This window comes from Platichthys flesus, chromosome 9 (genome assembly GCF_949316205.1).
Source record: "Platichthys flesus chromosome 9, fPlaFle2.1, whole genome shotgun sequence".
In the NCBI taxonomy this organism is placed as follows: Eukaryota; Metazoa; Chordata; class Actinopteri; order Pleuronectiformes; family Pleuronectidae; genus Platichthys; species Platichthys flesus.
This window is the reverse complement of record NC_084953.1, coordinates 20,996,670-21,004,488: the sequence shown is the minus strand read 5'-3', so window position 1 is coordinate 21,004,488 and position 7,819 is coordinate 20,996,670. Positions and strand designations below refer to the sequence as shown.

At 36.2% G+C, this 7,819-nt stretch overlaps 1 long non-coding RNA gene across 1 annotated transcript; it reads left to right on the top strand.

Annotated features, from left to right (window-relative positions):
• Positions 1-702: 702 nt before the first annotated feature.
• On the top strand, positions 703-7,531 carry LOC133960328 (uncharacterized). The gene is made up of 3 exons (XR_009921911.1): positions 703-844; positions 1,770-1,874; positions 7,239-7,531. It is a non-coding gene; the product is annotated as an uncharacterized LOC133960328 (long non-coding RNA).
• The last annotated feature ends 288 nt before the right edge of the window (positions 7,532-7,819 follow it).

Below are 7,819 nucleotides of genomic sequence, written 5' to 3'. Positions count from 1 at the left end.
ACTCATTGTCAAGGAATAGAATTAATGGATCCTCCTGTTTTATTGAAAATGTTTTTATTGTTTGCAGGATGTGGTATATTTGCAAAGGGTACAATTTGCAAAGGAGACTTTGTTATATATAGGGGGGAGGTCTAGAGGCGGTGGTCTATCGGCAGAAACTTGGACTATGGGCAGAGAAGGTCTCTGGTTCGTCTCTGGTTCGTCTTTGGTTCGTCTCCACGGAGAAACAACAAAAGATGAACCTGGATTGATCTGTCCAAAAATCCAAGAGTTTCCCTACCCTGTCTAGTGCCCCTGAGCAAGGCACCTTACTCCCCCAACATCTGCTCCCCGAGCGCCGTACATGGTCGCTCACTGCTCTGTGTATCCTGCACCAGATGGGTCAAAAGCAGAGATTAAATTTCCCTACCTGCATGAGTGTGCCTTTGCATGTCTGTGCATGTGTTTGGGACTAATAAATGCATCTTAATCTGCATCTGCATTTTAAGGATATAATAAGTGATGCAGAATCCCAGAGAAGGAGAAAACTTTACCACCCCTGATGTGCTGCATTCATGTTTGCCTTCAAGTGAACTTAAGAATTCCTAAACTACACTCCATATACTATTTTAAGTTATACTAAGTGGGGCTCTGGTTTTATTGTGATATATTGTGACATTTGTATTTTTTCTTTTTCATTTTCAATTTCTTTCTCAATGATGAACACAGACGTCCTTACTCCAAAATGAAAAAAATTGGTGTTAATGGAGAACCCCACCTTTGTTTATTTGCCCTGGATGACATCAAAGAAGGAGAAGAAATCGCCTATAACTATAGAGGTGAAGACTGCCCATGGCAAACACAGGTATGTAGCACAGAACACAGCAAATACAATGAGTCAAGTATCACAACAAATAGTAGAATGAGAAATATGTGGACCTAATTTGGCTGTATTAATATTGTTATAACCATGCACACGTTACATATACAAAAAATACCAGGATTGCCTATCACAACCTGCTTTAAGCTGCTATGTATGAGCGACCACTTAGTGTAGTGAAAATAACAGGAACATGAAATAACAAACAGGAATCTAATTTACAAAAGTTTTAAGAAGCTATTGAAGGTCAGTTTAGATCATTATAGATATTATGTTACTGAACTGAATGATCCTCTATTAACACTGCATCCTAGCAGGGTTGTCTACAAACCTCTGCAAGCAGCCTGAAGCTCTGATTTTGATTTATATGTGAAATAGTGCAGAGTGTCCAAACTTTTCAACTTCCATTGGATGAATGGAAAAGTCATTGATTCACCTGCATTAGCATAGATGATATTAGGATATTATAGGTTTGTCACTTTAGTGAATGCAAACAATAGCATTGGTTCATTAGAGATCTCAATAATGTTTTTACAATGACATACCCAGCAAAACCTTTTGTCGCTTGTGTTTACATCAAAGACTACTGATGTCGTTGCAGGTTTTTGCGATGACCACTGGTTATGTAACAGCTCTTGGAGGGCTGTCCCAATTAGATGGGGAAGATTTCAACCTCTGTTTCAAGGGGAACGAATACCCTCGAAAACAAGGGGTAGTGTTAGGGTAATGGGTTTGGGCATAATTAAAAAGCATTGAAATGCTATCACTTTATATGTTAAAGAATCAGGGTCATTTGCCAAATGTATCCAGTCCTGCTTATGACATGGATGTAATCTCAAAACTTTATCTGAATAGAAATATTAGAATATAATATAAGTAAATCTTGGGAACGTTTTACTTTTGTTTACAGACGACCAGCATCACTGTTAACACCATGGAGGAGGATGATTCAGATCCTGTCCACTCAGAGAGTCTGATGGCTTGTGCCTTTGGGCCAAAGACACCACCTGAAGAGGTAAATTCATGTCCATCACTGTTTTATCATTATATGATCACTCTTTGTTCCGAGTTTGTGTAGAAACTGTGTGTGAACAATTAGGTAAAACTTGTACACACAAGGAAATGCAATGTTTTGTGTAAAATGTCCCCACAAAGCATGTGTTAAGTTGTGTGAACGAGAAAGAGCTTCGCTGGTCAGAAGAAGAAACTGTTTCAGAAAAATTTGATAAAACTGGTCCCCACAATGAACTATAATGTAGTGTGCAAAATGTCCCCACAAAGCATGTGTTAAGTTGTGTGAATGAGAAATAACTTTACCGTACAGAAGTTATGCAAATTGGTAAACAATGACATTTCAAGTATGGCATCTTGAAGGTTAGTGGTAGAGGTATATTCATGGTCGATTTCAAACTTCACAGTATTTTCTTTCTTGATAAATTCTCACTCTACATTTTGGAGTCACGTGGTCCCCACAACACACCTTCTGACAGTGTGCAAGTAGTAACTGTTTTTGAAAAGTTAGATAAAACTGGTCCCCACAATGAACTATAATGTTGTGTGTAAAATGTCCCCACAAAGCATGTGTTAAGTTGTGTGAACGAGAAAGAGCTTCGCTGGTTAGAAGAAGAAACTGTTTTTGAAAAGTTAGATAAAACTGGTCCCCACAATGAACTATAATGTTGTGTGTAAAATGTCCCCACAAAGCATGTGTTAAGTTGTGTGAATGAGAAATAGCTTTACTGGTCAGAAGTTATGTAAATTGGTTATACAATGACATTTCAAGTATGGCATCTTGAAGGTTAGTGGTAGAGGTATATTCATGGTCGATTTCAAACTTCACAGTATTTTCTTTCTTGATAAATTATCACACTACATTTTGTATTCACGTGGTCCCCACAACACACCTTCTGACAGTGTGCAAGTAGTAACTGTTTTTGAAAAGTTAGATAAAACTGGTCCCCACAATGAACTATAATGTTGTGTGTAAAATGTCCCCACAAAGCATGTGTTAAGTTGTGTGAACGAGAAAGAGCTTCGCTGGTTAGAAGAAGAAACTGTTTTTGAAAAGTTAGATAAAACTGGTCCCCACAATGAACTATGATGTTGTGTGTAAAATGTCCCCACAAAGCATGTGTTAATTTGTGTGAATGAGAAATAGCTTTACTGGTCAGAAGTTATGTAAATTGGTTATACAATGACATTTCAAGTATGGCATCTTGAAGGTTAGTGGTAGAGGTATATTCATGGTCGATTTCAAACTTCACAGTATTTTTTTTCTTGATAAATTATCACACTACATTTTGTATTCACGTGGTCCCCACAACACACCTTCTGACAGTGTGCAAGTAGTAACTGTTTTTGAAAAGTTAGATAAAACTGGTCCCCACAATGAACTATAATGTTGTGTGTAAAATGTCCCCACAAAGCATGTGTTAAGTTGTGTGAACGAGAAAGAGCTTCGCTGGTTAGAAGAAGAAACTGTTTTTGAAAAGTTAGATAAAACTGGTCCCCACAATGAACTATGATGTTGTGTGTAAAATGTCCCCACAAAGCATGTGTTAATTTGTGTGAATGAGAAATAGCTTAACTGGTCAGAAGTTATGTAAATTGGTTATACAATGACATTTCAAGTATGGCATCTTGAAGGTTAGTGGTAGAGGTATATTCATGGTCGATTTCAAACTTCACAGTATTTTCTTTCTTGATAAATTATCACACTACATTTTGTATTCACGTGGTCCCCACAACACACCTTCTGACAGTGTGCAAGTAGTAACTGTTTTTGAAAAGTTAGATAAAACTGGTCCCCACAATGAACTATAATGTTGTGTGTAAAATGTCCCCACAAAGCATGTGTTAAGTTGTGTGAATGAGAAAGAGCTTCGCTGGTTAGAAGAAGAAACTGTTTTTGAAAAGTTAGATAAAACTGGTCCCCACAATGAACTATAATGTTGTGTGTAAAATGTCCCCACAAAGCATGTGTTAAGTTGTGTGAATGAGAAATAGCTTTACTGGTCAGTAGTTATGTAAATTGGTTATACAATGACATTTCAAGTATGGCATCTTGAAGGTTAGAGGTAGAGGTATACTCATGGTCGATTTCAAACTTCACAGTATTTTCTTTCTTGATAACTTATCACACTACATTTTGTATTCACGTGGTCCCCACAACACACCTTCTGACAGTGTGCAAGTAGTAACTGGTTTTGAAAAGTTAGATAAAACTGGTCCCCACAATGAACTATAATGTTGTGTGTAAAATGTCCCCACAAAGCATGTGTTAAGTTGTGTGAATGAGAAATAGCTTTACTGGTCAGAAGTTATGTAAATTGGTTATACAATGACATTTCAAGTATGGCATCTTGAAGGTTAGTGGTAGAGGTATATTCATGGTCGATTTCAAACTTCACAGTATTTTCTTTCTTGATAAATTATCACACTACATTTTGTATTCACGTGGTCCCCACAACACACCTTCTGACAGTGTTCAAGTAGTAACTGTTTTTGAAAAGTTAGATAAAACTGGTCTCCACAATGAACTATAATGTTGTGTGTAAAATGTCCCCACAAAGCATGTGTTAAGTTGTGTGAACGAGAAAGAGCTTCGCTGGTTAGAAGAAGAAACTGTTTTTGAAAAGTTAGATAAAACTGGTCCCCACAATGAACTATAATGTTGTGTGTAAAATGTCCCCACAAAGCATGTGTTAAGTTGTGTGAATGAGAAATAGCTTTACTGGTCAGAAGTTATGTAAATTGGTTATACAATGTCATTTCAAGTATGGCATCTTGAAGGTTAGTGGTAGAGGTATATTCATGGTCGATTTCAAACTTCACAGTATTTTCTTTCTTGATAAATTATCACACTACATTTTGTATTCACGTGGTCCCCACAACACACCTTCTGACAGTGTTCAAGTAGTAACTGTTTTTGAAAAGTTAGATAAAACTGGTCTCCACAATGAACTATAATGTTGTGTGTAAAATGTCCCCACAAAGCATGTGTTAAGTTGTGTGAACGAGAAAGAGCTTCGCTGGTTAGAAGAAGAAACTGTTTTTGAAAAGTTAGATAAAACTGGTCCCCACAATGAACTATAATGTTGTGTGTAAAATGTCCCCACAAAGCATGTGTTAAGTTGTGTGAATGAGAAATAGCTTTACTGGTCAGAAGTTATGTAAATTGGTTATACAATGTCATTTCAAGTATGGCATCTTGAAGGTTAGTGGTAGAGGTATATTCATGGTCGATTTCAAACTTCACAGTATTTTCTTTCTTGATAAATTATCACACTACATTTTGTATTCACGTGGTCCCCACAACACACCTTCTGACAGTGTGCAAGTAGTAACTGTTTTTGAAAAGTTAGATAAAACTGGTCCCCACAATGAACTATAATGTTGTGTGTAAAATGTCCCCACAAAGCATGTGTTAAGTTGTGTGAATGAGAAATAGCTTTACTGGTCAGAAGTTATGTAAATTGGTTATACAATGACATTTCAAGTATGGCATCTTGAAGGTTAGTGGTAGAGGTATATTCATGGTCGATTTCAAACTTCACAGTATTTTCTTTCTTGATAAATTATCACACTACATTTTGTATTCACGTGGTCCCCACAACACACCTTCTGACAGTGTGCAAGTAGTAACTGTTTTTGAAAAGTTAGATAAAACTGGTCCCCACAATGAACTATAATGTTGTGTGTAAAATGTCCCCACAAAGCATGTGTTAAGTTGTGTGAATGAGAAATAGCTTTACTGGTCAGAAGTTATGTAAATTGGTATACAATGACATTTCAAGTATGGCATCTTGAAGGTTAGTGGTAGAGGTATATTCATGGTCGATTTCAAACTTCACAGTATTTTTTTTCTTGATAAACTATCACTCTACATTTTGTATTCACGTGGTCCCCACAACACACCTTCTGACAGTGTGCAAGTAGTAACTGTTTTTGAAAAGTTAGATAAAACTGGTCCCCACGATGAACTCTAATGTTGTGTCTAAAATGTGTGAAACATGTTTTTTCTAGATTGTGAATTCAGAATTAGTTTAGCAGAGCAGACACAACTTTGATCTCAAAAATTCTTATATGCACTTTTACTAAATTATTTATTGCATATGTGCCTTTATTTTCAGATTATAGACTTCAAAAAATGAAACTGAGACTTTTGTACCAAAATTAAGACGGCCTACAATAACTTTCAGTTGCACTTCAATTTTTCAAGTTGCTGCAATTCGATATAGTCTTTTTTTTTTCAGAACAGTCAAAATATTCTGCTTATTATAATATAAACTGCTAAAATAATCAAATTATGACACAAAACTTGCAAAACAGCACAAAGAATAATTTCTCATCTACCTGTTACAGCTCTACATAATTATAATCTCTTCATTAATTTTTTTAGATGAAAGACACAGATCTGGAAGATTCTGAACTATTTGATTCGTCATGAGAGAGTGCAGATGATCACGTACCAGATACCATCTCCGAAAGTGACAGTGACAGTGATGCTTCAGTTCAACTAAACTTTAAGAACACTTTTCTGCCTCTTAATGATCCTGATAGCTCAATGGGCCCCACTGTCTGCGATTATACAACACCAGACAACATGATTTTGGAACATTACACCTGAAGCCCCAAGAGCAGTAGAAGAACCCCAGTCAAGTCAGACTATAAAGGACATCGTTAGATAGCAGTCATAAAAAAAAGGCCAGATCAGAGACTGTTGTCAGTGTTGCCAACTTAACATGTTGCCACCAATACTTTGTCATTTCAGACCTTTGCCGCATAACTGTTGCTGCCCCCATTTAATGTAGTTTTATCTGTATATTCATGCCTGCAATAATCAGATAAAGGGTTGTTTGGCTGATTCTAGAGTCTATTAGGTGCTTAAAGTAGGACTCATAACAGTTACAGTTTTAATAGTATAAACATACAAACAACAACTAGTCCCTATACCAAACACCTGTCCTACGTCCTCACAATTCCATAGTTAGTTAGACTAATGAGTGAATCAGTACATTGTATTTATTTATCCAACAGATCCAACATTTTATAAATACAGTTTTTTCTTCATGACAATTTTGAGAAATTTATGTCAGTGAATGTGAGTCCATGTCATTGATCAGAATGAACAGTTTATTTGTTATTATAACACAGCATGTTCAGCTTATAAGAAAATGGCATCAAAATCCTCTTTCCCACTGACAATTTCAGTCAGAATGCACATATCAGTGTTTTCTTGGCAGACTAATTGTATATTTTAGTTTTCTTATACTGTAGAAGTTAGTTTATACTTTATAGAACTTGTAACTTTGGATTATAACTCTTACACACTTTGGAGTCCTTGTATTTACAAATGTGTTTTTCCGACCACTTAAAGGTACAACTGCCCAAAAGAAGAAAACACCCTGGAAGGAGACAGACGTGAAGGCAGTGGAAAGGCACATGAATCGATTCATCACATCTTGTATTGCTCCAGCAAAGTTTGACTGTGAGAAGTGTTTAAGGGCTGATCCAGAAGCTCTTAAGGACCGGAGCTGGCAGAATGTGAAATTCTACATATATAACCGCATTACAGCCAACAAGAGGAAATTAAGTAAATAATGGGAAGATTACCACCAGTAAGCGGTTGCTATGTGGTTGTCTGAAATTAAAAATATCTTACAAATTTGACTGAATAAGAATTATTCTTTGTAGGGATATAGATAGCCCGTCACTGTTTGATAAGTTTATATTCACTTCAACCACATTACACTAGTAGTCCTATCAAATTCTGCTTCATTGTAAGGCGTAGTTCATGAACAGCAAGATTTTCTGTACAAAGTGATGCTTTGCATCCCTATCACCATTTACAGGTATCATGTTATATCTCTACATTTTCTATCAACAACTTTTGTTCTTTTTTGCTAGACTTTATTAGTTTTAAACAAACAGCTCTAACAAATGTAATAATGGAAGGAC